At 45.6% G+C, this 15,858-nt stretch overlaps 1 protein-coding gene, 2 non-coding genes and 1 pseudogene across 7 annotated transcripts in view; 1 reads left to right on the top strand and 3 right to left on the bottom strand.

Moving 5' to 3' along the window:
* PIK3C2B (phosphatidylinositol-4-phosphate 3-kinase catalytic subunit type 2 beta) overlaps positions 1-1,665 on the bottom strand; it is a 64,621-nt gene extending 62,956 nt beyond the window's left edge. For 3 of the 5 annotated variants that reach the window (XM_027610671.1, XM_027610667.1, XM_027610668.1), the window contains exon 1: positions 1,224-1,662. The gene's annotated coding sequence lies outside the window, so the exon portion shown is untranslated. Of the gene's footprint in view, positions 1-1,223 lie in introns of all 5 variants that reach the window. The other 2 variants (XR_003522958.1, XM_027610676.2) reach the window with 2 other exon arrangements.
* Positions 1,666-10,721: 9,056 nt separating this feature from the next.
* On the top strand, positions 10,722-10,794 carry TRNAK-UUU. The gene has a single exon. It is a non-coding gene; the product is annotated as a tRNA-Lys (tRNA).
* Positions 10,795-11,077: 283 nt separating this feature from the next.
* TRNAK-UUU lies at positions 11,078-11,150 on the bottom strand. The gene has a single exon. It is a non-coding gene; the product is annotated as a tRNA-Lys (tRNA).
* A 2,418-nt stretch (positions 11,151-13,568) lies between these two features.
* LOC113933220 lies at positions 13,569-14,718 on the bottom strand (annotated as a pseudogene).
* Positions 14,719-15,858: the final 1,140 nt, after the last annotated feature.

The raw sequence follows: 15,858 nt of genomic DNA, 5'->3' as shown, positions 1-15,858 counted from the left end.
ATTCAGCAACTGATACAGGGTTGGAATTCAGTGCAAATTGCTTACATCTGCTTGGCCACATCCCAGACAGGTAGTTTAGAGAGAGAAGGAGGGGCAGCGTTGGCTCACTTCTGGAAGCCCGGGTAGCTGTGCGCTCAGGAATCTGGTGCCATGCTGGGACCAGCCAGCCCAGGGTACAAAATTCCCCAATGGAATTGGGGGGGCGGGGAAGGGGAGAACATCAGGGCAGCAGGAAACAATAGAGATTCCACCCAGGCGTGGCTGGTGGGACCGGGACAGGGAAGCCACAAAGACCCCGCAAGGGGGTGGGGACGAAGGGGAGAGAAGGTTGGCCTCAAGGCACAGGAGCAATGGCAGATTCTACACACACACCACACACACCCCCCCCCAGATTCTACACACACTCACACACACACACACCCCAGGCAACCAGGGTGTGTGCACTAACCTCATACAATTGGTAATCTCTTCTCTCAACCCAGGAGCTTGCCAAACCCCTTGGCTCCCCACCCTACCCCACCCCAGCTTGGCAGCGTCCCCTGGGCTTCCTGCTGCTGCGATTGCTCCCCAACATCAAAGCCGCCGCTGTCGGGAGCTGAGAACGAGAGACGAGTACCAGCCAGGAGAGCAGGGACTCCCCGGAGGGCCCGGAAACTCAGGCCTGAGGGTCCCTCTCTCCCCGCTCCAGCTTCTCCTGGTGCTGCAGTACCCTTATAAGGCAGAAGCCAAGTCTGCCCTCCGTCTGGCTAAAAAATGTATATATTCCCCAGGCTAGATGCTGACTTTTCACCCACTGCAAGAGAAAAAGAGAAAACGCCACCCCCACCACCCCCACTCCGGGGCAGGTTTTGCTTTTTATTTCTTATCTTAAAACAAACAAACCCCCAAACCATCGGTTGGCTCAGATCGTCTTGCAGCTGGGAGCCAGGAAGTGTGTTGAGAGGGAAGGGAGTGGGAAGGGGGTGCCCGGGGGCCCGAGACGCCCCGAAACTGTTGGGGCGGGGTGGCGACGGGAGTCGGCAACCTGCAGGGCGCCGCGGGCTGGAGCTCTCGCTGCCACCGCGTCCGCGGCTCGGCCGGCCTCCGGGAACCCGCGGCTCCTTCCATTGTTGCACCTCGGCTGTTGCCATGTTGGAGGGAGAGCCCCTTGACCTCTGCTCCGTCCACTCCGCGGGCCATCCGCAGACCCGCGGCGGGCGCTCCCGGCCCGGTGCGCGTCCTACCTGTGCTCGCTGCGGGCTTCCCTGCGAGACCCGACGTGGCGTGTGCTCGGCGACGCGGGCTGCCGGCTCCGCAGCTCCAGGCGTCCCCAGCACCCGGGCGCGCCGGCCGCGCACCGCCCGCGCCCGGGCCGCTCCCCTCTCCGCGCTGCCCGCCGCGAGCGCCGGCCCTGGGGCCCCCACCCCGGGGCGGCGGGTAAGGCAGGAAAGGGCGCCGGGACCCGCTCCGCGGGCGCGGGGGAGCCCTCCGGGTCCGGAGCGTGCGCGAGCCCGCAGAGTCAGGCCACCCCGGGTGAGACAATAGCGGGAGCAGCGGGCGGGAGCGGAGAAGCCATCTCCCGGAGACCCGGCGCACTGCACCGCGACGCGAGGCGCGGCCAGCCCCGGCCTGGACAGGCAGCCGCCCGGCCGCCCGCTCCAGCCCGCAGCGCCGAGTCGGCGGCGAGCGCGAGGGCGGGGCGGGCCCCGGAACCCTGACCGCCCTCTACCTCTCCCTCCCGCCGCCCGCCTCCCTGCCTCCTCCCTCCCTCCCTCCCTCCCTCCGCCGCCACTCGCTCCCTCCCTCCCTCCCCGCGGGCCCGCGGGGGAGAGCGGCGCGCGGGCGTCCGATTGTGCTCGGGGACTGCAGCCGGCGCTGCCGCTTCCCCCTTGAGTGAGGTTTTCTGCAGATGGTCGTTACTTTTCCCTGCGGGGACCCCTTTGCTCCGTGTCAGATTAATGCCAGGTCTGTCTGCTGAAAAGGAACCACTGAGGGTTTGAGGACTTCCCCCCTGCGTTACTAGGATTGCGACGCCTGCAAAAGCCCCTACCTTGAGGGCGGAGGTGGGGGTAGGGGGGAAGCTGGCTCGGGGCTGAGCAATCAGCCGTGTTGGTGTTTCTGTCCGCCCGAGTGCCCCGTCCGACCCGAACCCCAGAGAATAGCAATCCTGAGGGGGAGGGGTGGGAGAGGGTCCTCCAACCCAACTATGGTAGGGAAGAAACCCACTTCGTTCATTCAGTTAGTTATGTTTAAGATTTTGATTCCAAGTGCTTTCTTTGAGCAGTGGTCTCTAGAAGAATTTTCCTAAAGACTCCACCCCCCCCAAAAAAGAACAACCAAGAATTGGCCAGCTCCTCATTTGCATTTGCTTTGCATAGTAACTAAGATCTCTGATCTCAAAGTACAATTTCCTCAAAACTTGAATTTATTCTCCCCCGGGGCCCTCCTTCCTTTCTGGCCGGTCTGTGAGGATCAACACCTGGTTCCCAGCCTCCCTCCCCTGCAGTTCCCCTTCAGGTATGGGGGTCTCCAGGCTCCCAGCCTCCTTCAGAAGCCTGGGACTCCCCAGCCAGGGTTCCCATGGAAACGTCTGCCAACCTACCCCTTTCCTGGTCTCAAGGAAATATTTGTTAAAATGCTACTATTTCAGTCTGTTTAGGGTTTACTAGAGTTAAAAAAAAAAAGTCAGAAAGGCCTTTTAATAAGATATGGGGCCGCTAAAATTCCCTTATTAATACAAAACTGTGAGAAAAGCCAACACAATTCCTAGATTCATAAAATTATAGAATTTGAAGAGACTCCAAAGCTCAGTAAGAGGATATTTATTAGGAAGAGAATTTGACTAACCAGAAGAAGTCCTACAGGGGGAGAAAGCAATATAAAAAGCGAGTTCCCAGGTGCCTGGGTGGCTCAGATGGTTGGGCATCTGCCTTCGGCTCAGGTCGTGATCCCAGGGTCCTGGGATCGAGTCCCGCATCGGGCTCCCTGCTCCTTGGGAGCCTGCTTCTCCCTCTGCCTCTCTCTCTCTGTCTCTCATGAGTAAATAAATAAAAATCTTAAAAAAAAAAAAAAAGCGAGTTCCCGGTTCAGAAGGATTTCTTGGGATATTGTTTTGTTCTCATATAAGATGAAATCTGAGCGAATGCGAAGGACCCCGAATTGCAGGCAACCCTGAGTGAGACCATAGGGAGGAGAGGGGAGACCCAAGCCTGTGTTTCTTCTCTCTACCCTCTGCCATGTGACCTTGGGTAGTCCACCCTCTGAGCATCAGTGATAATATCAGCTCCTAATCCTCAAGAGCCACAGGGGATAAAAACACGCATTCGTTCACTCATTCATTCACCACTTGTTCACAGTGCAAATATGTGTGAGCCTTACTGTGTGCCTGTCATCAGGCTAAGCTCAGAGGCCTGCGAGAACAGAGGGGCCTAGGGGTCATCAGTATGTCTCTTGCCGGAGTGAAAATTTCCCAAGTGGAGAGCTAACAGGAAATAAGCCTGGGTCACTGCGTTGAACATCTTATCAAAGGCTCTACAATGCACTTTGTAGGGAGAAAATATTGCCTCATAAGAGAAACCAGGGCATGCCAAGAAGTTTAGATTTTTGTCCTGCGGGTGACAGAGAACCCAGGGTGTAGACAAGTGGAGCTGGGAGTGATATGATCAGAAAAACCTCCTGGCATGTTACACAGGAGGATTTGGAAGATGCACTCTGTGTCTTCCCATTGTCCCTGAAGACTCAGTGTTGGCCATCTGGCTTCCTAGTAGAGGGTGGCCACTGGGAGCCCTGGCAGAAGATTGGAAGGCAGGAGGTTGAATAGGTCTGGATGTTTGCTTCTCAGGATTTCCCTCTCTTTGGAGTCCCTGTGGGCTGGCTGCCTCCCTCAGCCAAAGTTCACAGCTCCCTCTGGGTGGTTCCCCCTCCCCCTCCACCCCCAACTTTCTCAATTCAGATATCTCAATTACCTTCTCAGGCCTGGGAGTGGAAACTTGGTTTCCTGATGGCCCCAATGTGCTGCACACTATTCCATCCTGCACTCCTCACCCCCATCCACTGCCTTATATTTCTCCTTTCCATTAATTGCCAAGCTTCTAGAAAGAAGCTCCAATGTCTTCATGTGTCTCTTTTATTCCTTAAGCCACTGGAGCCTGTGGGTTTAACTGTGACTGTTCTCACACCACACAGCTTTCCTTTACCCTGCTGACCCTTTGTAAATTGTCTCTTCAAATTGGAGTGTGTCATTTGCTTCCTGCCACATTAGGAGTACAGGCCGAGAGCTCACGGAGGCCACGGCTACATTCAGAGTGCAAGATCAGAGAATCTCAAAACCCGGCCAGGGCCGTGGCCATGGGGATAAAAAGGAAAGACCAGATACAAGCGATGGTTAGGAAGTCAAATCAATCATATTTGATAATATATTGAATGTAGGCAGTGGGAGGAGGGATCTAGAATCACCGTCCATTTGATGTCTTAGGAATTAGTGGCAAGTCAAGCCATGCACCAAGTGGGGGGACTATAGTAAGACAGGGCCCAGGTGTTGGGGGAGCAAACATGAGTTTCATTTTGGACATGTTGGGTTTGAGGTAACTGTAGAATGTTTAGGTGAGGTTGTCTAGAAACTAAAGTCAGAGCAGAGGTGTGGACAAGTGAGGGCAATTTTGGACTCTCCAGATCATGGATGGTCAGTGAAGCTGTGGGCATGCGTGAGATCACCCAGGTGGGCGCATGCAGAGGAAGACCCCTGCCAAAGAAGTTGAGAAGAAACAACGAGGTTGGTAGGGAAAACCCGCCACCACAGAGTATCAGAAAGGAGGGTGGAGGTGTCAGGAAAGTGACTGAACACAAGTGTGGCAGGGAAAGCCAGGAGGGCAGCCCTGGAAAGTGCCCTTTGGATTGGCAGGAGAGTCACTGGGACCAGTGGTGTGAGAACAGTCACAGTTAAACACACAGGCTCCAGTGGCTTAAGGAATAAAAGAGACATATGAAGACATTGGAGCTTCTTTCGAGAAGCCTGGCAATTAATGGAAAGGAGAAATAAAAGCAGTGGATGGGGCTGAGGAGTGCAGGATGGAGGCGAGGATTTTTGTTATGGCTTTCCTTTATCAGATGGGAAGAGCTTAAATATGCTCAAATGTTGAGGGGAAAGACCAAGGAGATAGAGAGATGATTAATGAAAACCGTCCCAGAGGAAATGGGGGGAGGGGCAGGGGTTGCCTGGGATATCTTTGAGAAAGGGCAAGGAAAGGAACAAATACTTGTGTAGATTGGTAAACCTAGAGGTTAGGAGTTAACTGGTTGCTACCTGATGGTCTGTAAGCAATCTCTTGAAAGAGAAGGGGTCAAGTTGGGCTTGAGGACTTAAGGAAAGTGGATAAGGTTAAAATAGCCACCCAAAGGAATGAGAATGGTAGCTTCTTAGAGAAATGGAATTGTCAGCAGAGTCGAGGATGTGGCTGGAATCAGATATTCTGATATGTAGTGGAGGTGATATTAACATTTTCCTCATTTTCTTCTGCAGCACTGGGAAGCCCAGGTGCAGAATGTTGAATCAGGGCTGGGGGTGGGGTGTTGCAGAATAAGTACAGTTGGAAGATAAAGGGGAAAGAGGGTTCTTGACAAAAGAGGAGGAGTCCAACGAGGGACATGAAGCTGGAGAAAGCCTGTGAAGATTGAGGAAGGGAGTCAAGGGGTCTAGCAACCTCTAGTCTTGCTCCCTCCCCTCCAGTCTCTTCCCCAACACCCCAGCCAGAATGATCTTTCTAAAGCAGACATCTACTTCCCCTGCTTAATTAACATCAACTAGCACAGAAGCTCTGTGAGGGCAGGGATTCTTTAGGTTGGTTTTTTTTGTTTTGTTTTTCTTTAGTTTTTAGAATTCTGTATTCCCAGAGCCTGGAACATGCCTGGCACGTAGCATGTGCTCAATAAAATTTGTCAGATGAATGAATGGATGACTCCATATAGCTCTTGGATGAAGCTCAAACTCTTTAAGAAAGTCAACAAGGCCTCTCATGATCTGGCCCTTGCTTTTCACTCTAGCCTCAGAGGACAGAGACTTTGTCTTGTTCAATCTTGTATCCTCAAAACAGCACCTACCATATAGAGGGCATTTAATAAATGTGGGTTGAATGAATAACTCCCTCCCTCATTCCAATGCAAACTCCATGTTGTTTCTGGAATACATACGATTCCTACCTAGGGGTCATTCTACAAGCTCTTCCTACTGCTTGGAAAGGGCCTCCTACCCGCCCCCCCAAACCCCACCTCTGTTGCCCTTCCTTTTATGTGGCTGTCTTTCTACATGGTAGGCAGAATAATGCCCCCCCCCCCAGGAGGAAATGTCTGCTTCCCAATCCCTGGAACGTGTAAATATGTTATCTTACCTGGCAAGAGGATTGTGCAGATGGGATTTAGTTAAAGACTGTGAGATGGGGAGATTAGCCTGGGTAAATTACCCAGGTGAGCGCAATCTAATCACACTGATCCCTAAAAGCAGAACATGTTCCCCAGCTGAAGTCAGAGGGCGACGTGGTAATGGAAGAATGTTAAGAGGGATGCAACACTGCAGGCTTTTAAGTTGGAGGGTTGAGGTCCTGAGCCAAGGAATGTGAACAGCTTCTAGAAACTGGAAAAGGCAAGGAAACAGATTCTCCCCCAGAGCCTTCAGAAAGGACCACGGCACTGTTGACACACTGATTCCAGCCCAGTGGGACCCATGTTAGGCTTCTGATTACAGAACCCTAAAATAATAAACTTTTAATCCACCAAATGTGTGGTAATTTGTTACAGCAGCAATAGCAGACTAATACACCCTACAATTAGCTTTCCAGGAAGCTTCCCTAGAGTGCTTCTAAATACACCTGAGAGATGAGGATTGTTAACATTAATCACAGAGTGTCGAAATTACTTGTTTGATTTTTTTCTGGATTGGGGGAAGGGACAGAAGAGGAGGGTAATTAGACTATAAGCTCCTTAAAGACAGAAGAGGAGGGTAATTAGACTATAAGCTCCTTAAAGACAAGGCAATCTGTGTTGCGTTTACCTTTGAGTTTCTAGAACTAATTCGTTGCCTGATCCAAAGCTGGTGTTCAGTAAATATTGATGAATGAGTGAATGAATGAGGACCTGGTGGCTTAGGTCACCTAAGGTGGTTGTAACATGGAGTATTAAGACTCCAGACCAGTATTTGTCCCCTTTTTTTTTATTTTTTGGAAGTAAGCTTTCAAGGAGGGGCACCTAAATTCAGAATCCAGGCTGTATGTAGAAACTGGTGGTCACCACCAGCAGGTGGTTGAAATGAATGAGAGGAGAGGGTGAGTAAATCTGTGCTGTGTTCTCTCAGGGCTCTGCTCTGGGCTCGGGTTTATCTGTAAAACAACTTTAAACTAAAATTGCAAAAAACTAAAATTGCAAAAGGCAATGTTTGCACCATTTTCATTTAAAAATCCTTCAGTAGACTTTCCTCAAAAAGATCCAAATATTTTTGAAAGGTGAATAGATGTTGGAGATGGGGTAGGGGAGCTCTGTAAATATTTGGGGGTCAGATTGACTTCTTCAATCTCATTGAATCCCACTGGCCTTGACAACAGTCCTGCTTCTCTCATACACCTTTTCAATGACCGAGGACATTTGAGGGCTGCCTGGTTCAGGGAATATTTATCCCAGTGTCTGAGCTCTTGATGCTGTCCAAGATTGTTGGGCTGCTAGTTTCCCTGTATTCTCAGAGAAGAGAGGGGTGGGAGCACCCACCAGAAACCCAGGCTGCTCTGGGTTTGGAGTTATTAGGGCCAAAACACCAGAGGAGCTTTCTCCAAACGACTTCTCTGTAACATGCATCTCCCTGGTGCCTTGTAATGGTCTCAACTCTAAAGACTCTATACAGTGATCCTGGAAGACTGGGTCCTTGCGTAGGCAGCTATACTTGGCATTGGTTTGGGAAGCCCTGGGAAAGCCTCCCCAATTTAAACCTTTCCTGCTGGCTTAAATTAAATTCCACCATTAGAGATGTGCTTATCTGGCTCTTCAATACAATTGTACAACTCACAACTATCCATGTGCTTTCCCTGCCATGCACCACTGTGGGACTCTCAGGATGAGGAAGACGAGACCTCACCATACACGTAGGTGCCCCCAAGTCCCTGTGAAAACAGTTTCCATTCCAAGGTGTAACTGCTTAAGTTAAGCTAAGGCTTGCCAGCTTTAAGAAGAGGACTGTGTCAGGGTCCAGGTAACAAATGGTGTCACCCAGAGGGGCAAGAAGGTGGGAGAACAGCAAGACCTCTCTCGCTCCACAACTTTTCCCAGCTCTGATACAGAGTCGATGGTGATTTTCAGAGACAGATGAGTCTGGTGAATGGGGGATGGGCGGGGTGGGGGAGGGCGGGTAAAAAGTGTCCCTTTACAAATCGGGGGAACACCTGAGGCTAATAGAACACCATATTATTTAGCTATACTAAATTAAAATAAAAACTTAATTTAAAAGGGGTAAAATTAGTGGAGGAAATGATGCTTAAGAGATGTGGGGCGGGGTCCCCAACATAGAATCTGTAAGTTTAGACTGCCCTCTAGCAGGAGAATTAAGTTAGACAGTCTATGGGAAGTGAGAAGCTCGAAGAAGCACTCCAGGGTTACAGCGCTAAATATGGTACAAGAGAGCACTCCTGCCGGTCTGTGTAATGCAACGTGGGGCAAAGACGATTCAGTTCCTGCTACCTCAGGTGGGACATTGCAGTGTTAACAAGCCAGACCTTCGACTCAGCTTTCAAACTTTGCCGTTGCCTGTATGATATAATTTTTCTCCTTGGCCTGAAAGAAAGCTGGTCAGCTTTCTCCAATCTGACACCTCTCTCTACCTTCCCCTGTTCAGCCACACTAACCTGTTCACCAACCTTCAAACCCAATGTACACTCCCCACTTAACCTTTCGGGCTTACTGTTTTCCTTCCCACTGTGCCTAGTTTACTGCTGTGGAAATAGTAGGTACTCAATAAGCAAGTTGATGGGTCAATCTCATTCAGTCTGTTCAACTTTAAACAGCAGGTTTATTATCCCGAAGGAAAGGGAATACCATGTAACAAAGACCCTGGACAAGGGAAAAAAAAAACCTTCAAGGCCCCTCTGTTCTTTCCCTTTTAGGGAGCCTGGACAGATACCATTTCCCTTCCTTAAAAAAAAAGGTTAGGTATAATGCATTTCATAAAATCAGAGCAAGAAGTTTTCCTTATTTAACACAGTATGTGCCCAAGACATGTCTGAATAAATAAATGACAAATGTCTGGTGGCTGATTACAATCTACTCTGTATACCTCTGACAGTAACTTGTTTAAATTCAACTCTCACCATGTGTTTTTCTTGCTGAAAACTCGAGGGTCCCCATCCTCATTTAATAACCATGGCCTTTTCTCATCTCCTGCCATGCTGTACTTGATTCTTATTACTGCATTCATTACTTTGTTAAAGTGGTTGGCTTAAGTGTCCACCTTCTTTCCTAGGCTGTAAGCAGGATCCATGTCCTATTTAAGCCATCGTAGATGATCAATAAATGTTTGCTCAGGACCTAAGCCATCATAGCACAGGACCTAAGCCACCAGGACCTAAGCACAGGACCTAAGCCATCATAGTAAAGGACCTAAGCCATCAGGACCTAAGCACAGGACCTAAGCCATCCTAGATGATCAATAAATGTTTGCTCAGTTAAATCATTCCTTCCTGTTGCATTTTGAGTCTGTTACTTCTAATCTTATTCACAGTGGGAAAAGTAATAGATTTAGATTTAGAAGGTATCTTACAGGTCAACCAATCAATTCCTTCATTTTACAGATGTGGAAACCCAGGCCTGCTCAGGATCACATAATTTGTTGGTCTTTGTTCTAAAAGAATCAGACAATTGTAGGAAAGAAATCCCTCCAACTGAGGCTGAGCTGTTTTGTTGTTCATTGTGTTCAGAAGTCTCAAGTTCCCAGAAATAAAAAATGAATATCCTTATCAGTTTTTGAAATTTCATAATCCTGGGTTCCACACCCTATTCATCAGGGTTGATGAAACTGATTTTAGGAAAGACTAGGCTGATCTGGAGTCTTAATACTCCATGTTGCTCCTACTGGTGCACACTGCTTTAGGAGGGCTCATTTTGTGAGCCTGACTTGAAAACTGCAACTTGCCTGGAAGGCAGGGAAAGGCAAAACTTCGATCAAAACTTAAATTAAAAGTCTAAGCTCCTTTTCTCTCGATCTAAATTTGGTCCCACCTTCCCACTGTTACTTTTATTTTCTTCTATTAGCTCCTCTATTCATGAATCAAATGCGTCTTTCCTTCTTTTGTGCTGAGGAATGCTTATCTAACAGCGACATCATCTAGTGAATGGAAATGTATTTTTCATTAAGGGGACAAATACGGTAATCTGGCTCCATAGAGTTAACTAAAATTAAGAGGTCCTATCAGCGAAGTGATAGATAGAAGACAGAAGAATTACAATAAAAAGAGGTTGCAACTCTATGTCTGAAAGTTTAATGTTGGTTGCCTTATCTTACCACTGTTTCATTTCAGTTTTGTAGATACTGGCAATTGAGCAGACATGAAATATGAGAGAACTTGAAGAATACGGGTCTTAAGTAAATGGAAAAAAAGACAGGAAAGCGAATGTTTTTTATTGTGTTGAAAAAAAGCACTTTAAATGTATTTTGCCAGAGAAGTAACTTATTAGAATTATATCAAGTAAACAGAAGAGCAATTTTCCTCAAGAGCGCCCGGATAGCTCAGTCGGTAGAGCATCAGACTTTTAATCTGAGGGTCCAGGGTTCAAGTCCCTGTTCGGGCGTTTGTGGCTTTTGCCCCTTACTTACATTACCAAATATAATAAGCGTAAGAAATTCTTGTGATAAAACGTACTTCCACTTCAAACTGAATTCAGTTTTTCATTGCTTTTAGAATATGCAAGGTAAATGTGTTCTCAGGGAAGAAAAAAACCGACTATGCAAAATCACTTAATTTCTTGGCGAATATGGAGGTTTTCACACAGTGGTCTCCCATGGAGACGAAATTTGTGTTTCTCAGCTTGTTAATAGTTAAAGAAAAAAGTAAATGAGAAAGTTAAAGCAAAGCGCCCGAACAGGGACTTGAACCCTGGACCCTCAGATTAAAAGTCTGATGCTCTACCGACTGAGCTATCCGGGCTCTCATGAGAAAAGGCTTCTACTTACAATGCCTTACATAAGAATAAAGAACCTTGTGTAATCGACTTCTTCCACCTGTATTTTGTGAAACAACTGTTTTAAACCCAAGAAAGCTCAGGATTCCTACAACAAAGAGAAACAGAAGACCTAAATCATGCATTTTTCACCAGCATTAGCAGCTACTTCAGAATTTCAAGGTATTTATATGCTCAATAACCATTATCACGTAGGCTTCTTTGATCTGTAATCTGTCTCCAGGAGTAAGGGGACGCGAGGTTTACCACTTTTGACGTGTTGTAGTGGCATCAGATCTATTTTACTATTGATAATAGGGTGGATATCAGTTCTAAAGCCGACCTGACAACAGAAAAGAAAAAAAAAAGGGAGAGAGAGAAAGAGACTAAGAGAGAATATAAATACACTGCTCGGAAGCTGCTGGGTTGAACTGCGTAGTTTGGAGTGGGAGAAAGGATCCTGCAGAGGGATAGTGTGATTGTCCTGTACGTCCCTTGAAGACGTCCAAGTTATTTTTAAGTGACGCAAGCCCTGGAGGAAGTCCCCAGCCATGACCCTGGCGGGGGGGGGGGGGGGGGGGGGGGCGGGGCGGGGCAGAAGCCCAGCAAGCCAGAGAGACAGGAAAGCTGAACGTGCCAGTGGAGAGATTTCATTGACCATAGCCCTGGAGGCTCTTCTCTTCCACAGCCATCAGCAGTCTGAGCATGGCCTTCTGCTACAGGGCTGCCTTGAGAATTACCCACCATGGGGCTGAGGGTGGGACAGTGAAGAATCTCTGTTGCTTTCCCTTCATTCCATCTACTTAATTCCGGCGCTTTAGGAGTGATTGCTCTGACCCAGAAATTTCACTTGTAGGAATTTGTCCTAGAGAAATAATCAGGGATGTATAAAAAAACTTGATTACGGGAAAGATCGTCATGGTATTTTAATTGAAAAATATTGCAAATGACATATTGGCTATACAAATTATTGTACAGCCTTAATACATGGAATATTATATAGCTATTAATAATCATGTTAATAGAAGAATACAACTCGGGAAAAATTGCAAAATATTGTTCAGTTAGGAAATATTTCAAAGCAATTTTTTAAAAAGGTGCATATGTGTCCAATGAAAAACTGAAAGGATAAATGTTTCTACATACAGCCTGGATTCTGAATTTAGGTGCCCCTCCTTGAAAGCTTACTTCCAAAAAATAAAAACCAAACCTTACTTCCACTATGTGTTCTTGAGCAAGCTACATCTCTGTGTCTCAGGACAATAGAGTAATTGTGAGAATTCCTAAGATAGTTTATATAAATTGTTTAGAATGCTGTCTGACAAGAAATAAGCAATCGTGAAGTCACATAAAGACAATGGCAAAGAGGTAACAAGAACAGACTACAGATTCTGCTCTTTCTAGCATTCTAACACTATCTACACTTCAACACTTAACATATGTTAACAATTATTTTCTTATCCAGGTATAATTGACATATAACATTCATTTCAGGTGCACAACATAACAATTCCATATTTGTATACGTTGCAAAATGATCACCACAATAAGTCTAGTGAAGTTGTCACCGCACACAGTTAACAAGTTTTCTTTCTTATGATGAGAACTTTCAAGATCTACTCTCTTAGCAACTTTCAAATATGCACTACAGTATTATTAACTGCAGCAACCATGCTGTGTATAAGGGCTTAAACATATTTGACTGGACTGGGAGGAGATGTAGAGAATTTTGAAAGCTGACAATATTGAGTTATCTCCAGACAAAAAGAATCACCTTATCCCCTAAGTAATGGGGAATTATTAAAAGTTTGGCTCATTTATGTTCCAATTTCCCCTCAAAGGAGCACACATTAGATTTGTTTCATTCGTGCTACAATAAAAACGCAAGGACTACCACATCAAATATTCTCATCAGAATCACATTGCCAGAATTAATCATCTGCCCGGAGCTAATGGTAAAATGGTTTCTAAAATTGGCTGTGTGCAGACAGGGTGCTTAGTCATTAAGTTAGGACTATCAGACTGCCTTTCCTTTGCTCAAAACTCTCTGATTCTCTCCTACTACTTTAATGAGTGACACATGGAACTTTTTATGACACCATTCAAAATCCTCCACAATCTGGTCCTGGCCTACTTTGCTGGCATTCCATACCAGTCCCAATATAATATAATGCAAACCACAATTGTTATTTAAAAATTTCTAGTAGCCACATTAAGAAAAGTAAAAAGAAACAGATGAAATTAATTTTAATTATATATTTTATTCAACCCAATATATCCAAAATATCATTTTGATATGTAATTAATATAAAACATTATTGGGATACTTTACAGGTGTTTTTTCCTAAGTCTTTTTTTTTTTTTTTTTTTTAATGGTAGCACACTAGGGTTTATTAAACTGTGCCTTAGTACAGGCACTGGGGCTTGCCCATGGTTCTCTTGATGTATAAAGCCTGGATGTCCTGCCAAATCTTCTTGAGCAATGATGCCAGGAAATTGACAACTAAGTGGATGTTGTACAGAAGCTCATCATCTGTCATCTTCATGTGGCCAACTGTCACCGTCAGACACAACACCTTCTTCATCTGGAATTTGATTGTGGAATTCACTTCATCCACTTTGGCCACCGTGTTCTCACTGTGGGTCAGCAAGGAAGGGAACTTGCCAGCCTTATTCAGTCATGGGCCCAGGATTCATGGAATCTGCTTGATCAGAGATTCTGAAGCCAAAAAGGCATCATACTTCTTGCCCAGCTTCTTGACTAATTTTTTATTCTTGTTGAGCTTTTTCAGCACCTCAATGTCCATGAGGGGAATATCCACAGCCTTGGACTCATCACAGTGCTGTTGGTCCCTCAAAACACATACGGAAAACTTGGGGCAGGGAGTGGACGTAAGCCTGACGGTGCCCAAGAAGCATTTGTCCTTGTAAGGGTCATTGTTCCTCAGGCTGATCTGCAGCTCCACCATCTCTGAAAACTTCCGGCACTTGTGCTGGTTCCCGTGCAGGACTTACCACCACACTGCCTCATACAGGGTCTCGCAGGAGACTCTGCTGCTCATGGTTCCTTGCACCGCGGTAACCAGAAAAAAGCCCTACTAAGTCTTTGAAATCTGAGGTGTATTTTACACTTAGAGCACATCTCAATTTGGACTAGCCACATTTCAAGCCACAAGTGGCTGGTGGATATTATATTGGACAGTGGGATTCGATACCGTGCCAATCTTTTACTCAGTCACCAACACTTTGATCAAAGTAGGTTCTTTTCCGTTTTAAGACCGTCTCTTCTAAATTCCTCATCTCTTTCCTCTCCTCATTATTTGTGCCATGTTTCTTCAAATTACTTCTCCCATTTCTGCCTCTTGAAATCCTATTCATTTTTTAAGGTCCCACTCAAATGATTATTCTTCTACAAAACCTTCCAATGATTGTGTTAAATAGGAAGGAGGGATTAATTCAAGAGACTATAGATAGGCTCACATTCAGTTTATAGATTCAATAATAGAGCCAGACATTTATTTTTCAAATTGAAAAAATAAAATTGGATCTCCATGTTATAACACGCACAAAAATCAACTGAGGATGAATTAAAGGCCTAAATGTGAAAAGTGAATCTTTAGAACTTTTAGGAGAAAGTATATGAGAGTATCTTTATGACCCCAAAACAGGGAAGAATCTCCTAAATAAAAAAAAGGAAGTGAAACATAAAATAATTAATAAATCCAACTTCATTTAAAAAAACTGTTTATCAAAAGACATTTAAAAAGTGAAAACAAGTTGTAGATTTGAAGATTTATTTGTGATATATATAATCAAGAAGGATTTATATCCAGTTTACACAGAGGACTCATATAAATCAGTAAGGAAGAGACAAACCAACAGAAAAATGGGCAATAGATATGGACAGGCAATTCACAGGTGAGTAAACATGGTCAATAAATATGAAAAAACGTTCAACCTTACTAATAATCATGGGCCACCATATAAATCAAGCCACCATGAGAAATTCTCACATCTATTACATTTTTTTTTAAATAATCTCATAATACCAAGGATTGGCAAAGATGTGTATCAACAGAATCTTTTTTTTAAATTGCGGCACTTCTAGTTTATTTTTTAATTTAAATTTTGTTAATTAACATCTAGTGTAATATTGGTTTCAGGAGTAGAATTCAGTGGTCCATCACTTAGATACAACACCCAGGGCTCATCACCATCTAGCCCACCCCTCACCCACCTCCCTCCATCAACCCTCGGTTTGTTCTCTATTGTTAAGAGTCTCTTTCGGCTTGTTTCCCTCTCTCCTTTTTTTCTTTTCCCCCCTTCCTGTATGTTCATCTGTTTTCTTTCTTAAATTCCACATATGAGTGAGATCATATGGTATTTGTCTTTCTCTGACTGACTTAATTCACTTAGCAATAATATACTGTAGCTTCATCCACTTCTTTGCAAATGGAAAGATTTCATTTTTTTTAAAAGATTTTATTTATTTATTTGACAGAGAGAGAGACAGCAAGACAGGGAACACAAGCAGTGGGAGTGGAAGAGGGAGAAACAGGCCTCCCCCTGAGCAGGGAGCCTGATCCCAGGACCCTGGGATCATGACCTGAGCTGAAGGCAACGCTTAACGACTGAGCCACCCAGGCGCCCCTCATTTTTTTTTTTCTTGATGGCTGAATAATATTCTCTTGTGTG

Source organism: Zalophus californianus, chromosome 10 (genome assembly GCF_009762305.2).
Source record: "Zalophus californianus isolate mZalCal1 chromosome 10, mZalCal1.pri.v2, whole genome shotgun sequence".
Lineage (NCBI taxonomy): Eukaryota > Metazoa > Chordata > Mammalia > Carnivora > Otariidae > Zalophus > Zalophus californianus.
The sequence above is the reverse complement of the archived record's forward strand: the minus strand, read 5'-3'. Positions and strand labels throughout refer to the sequence as shown.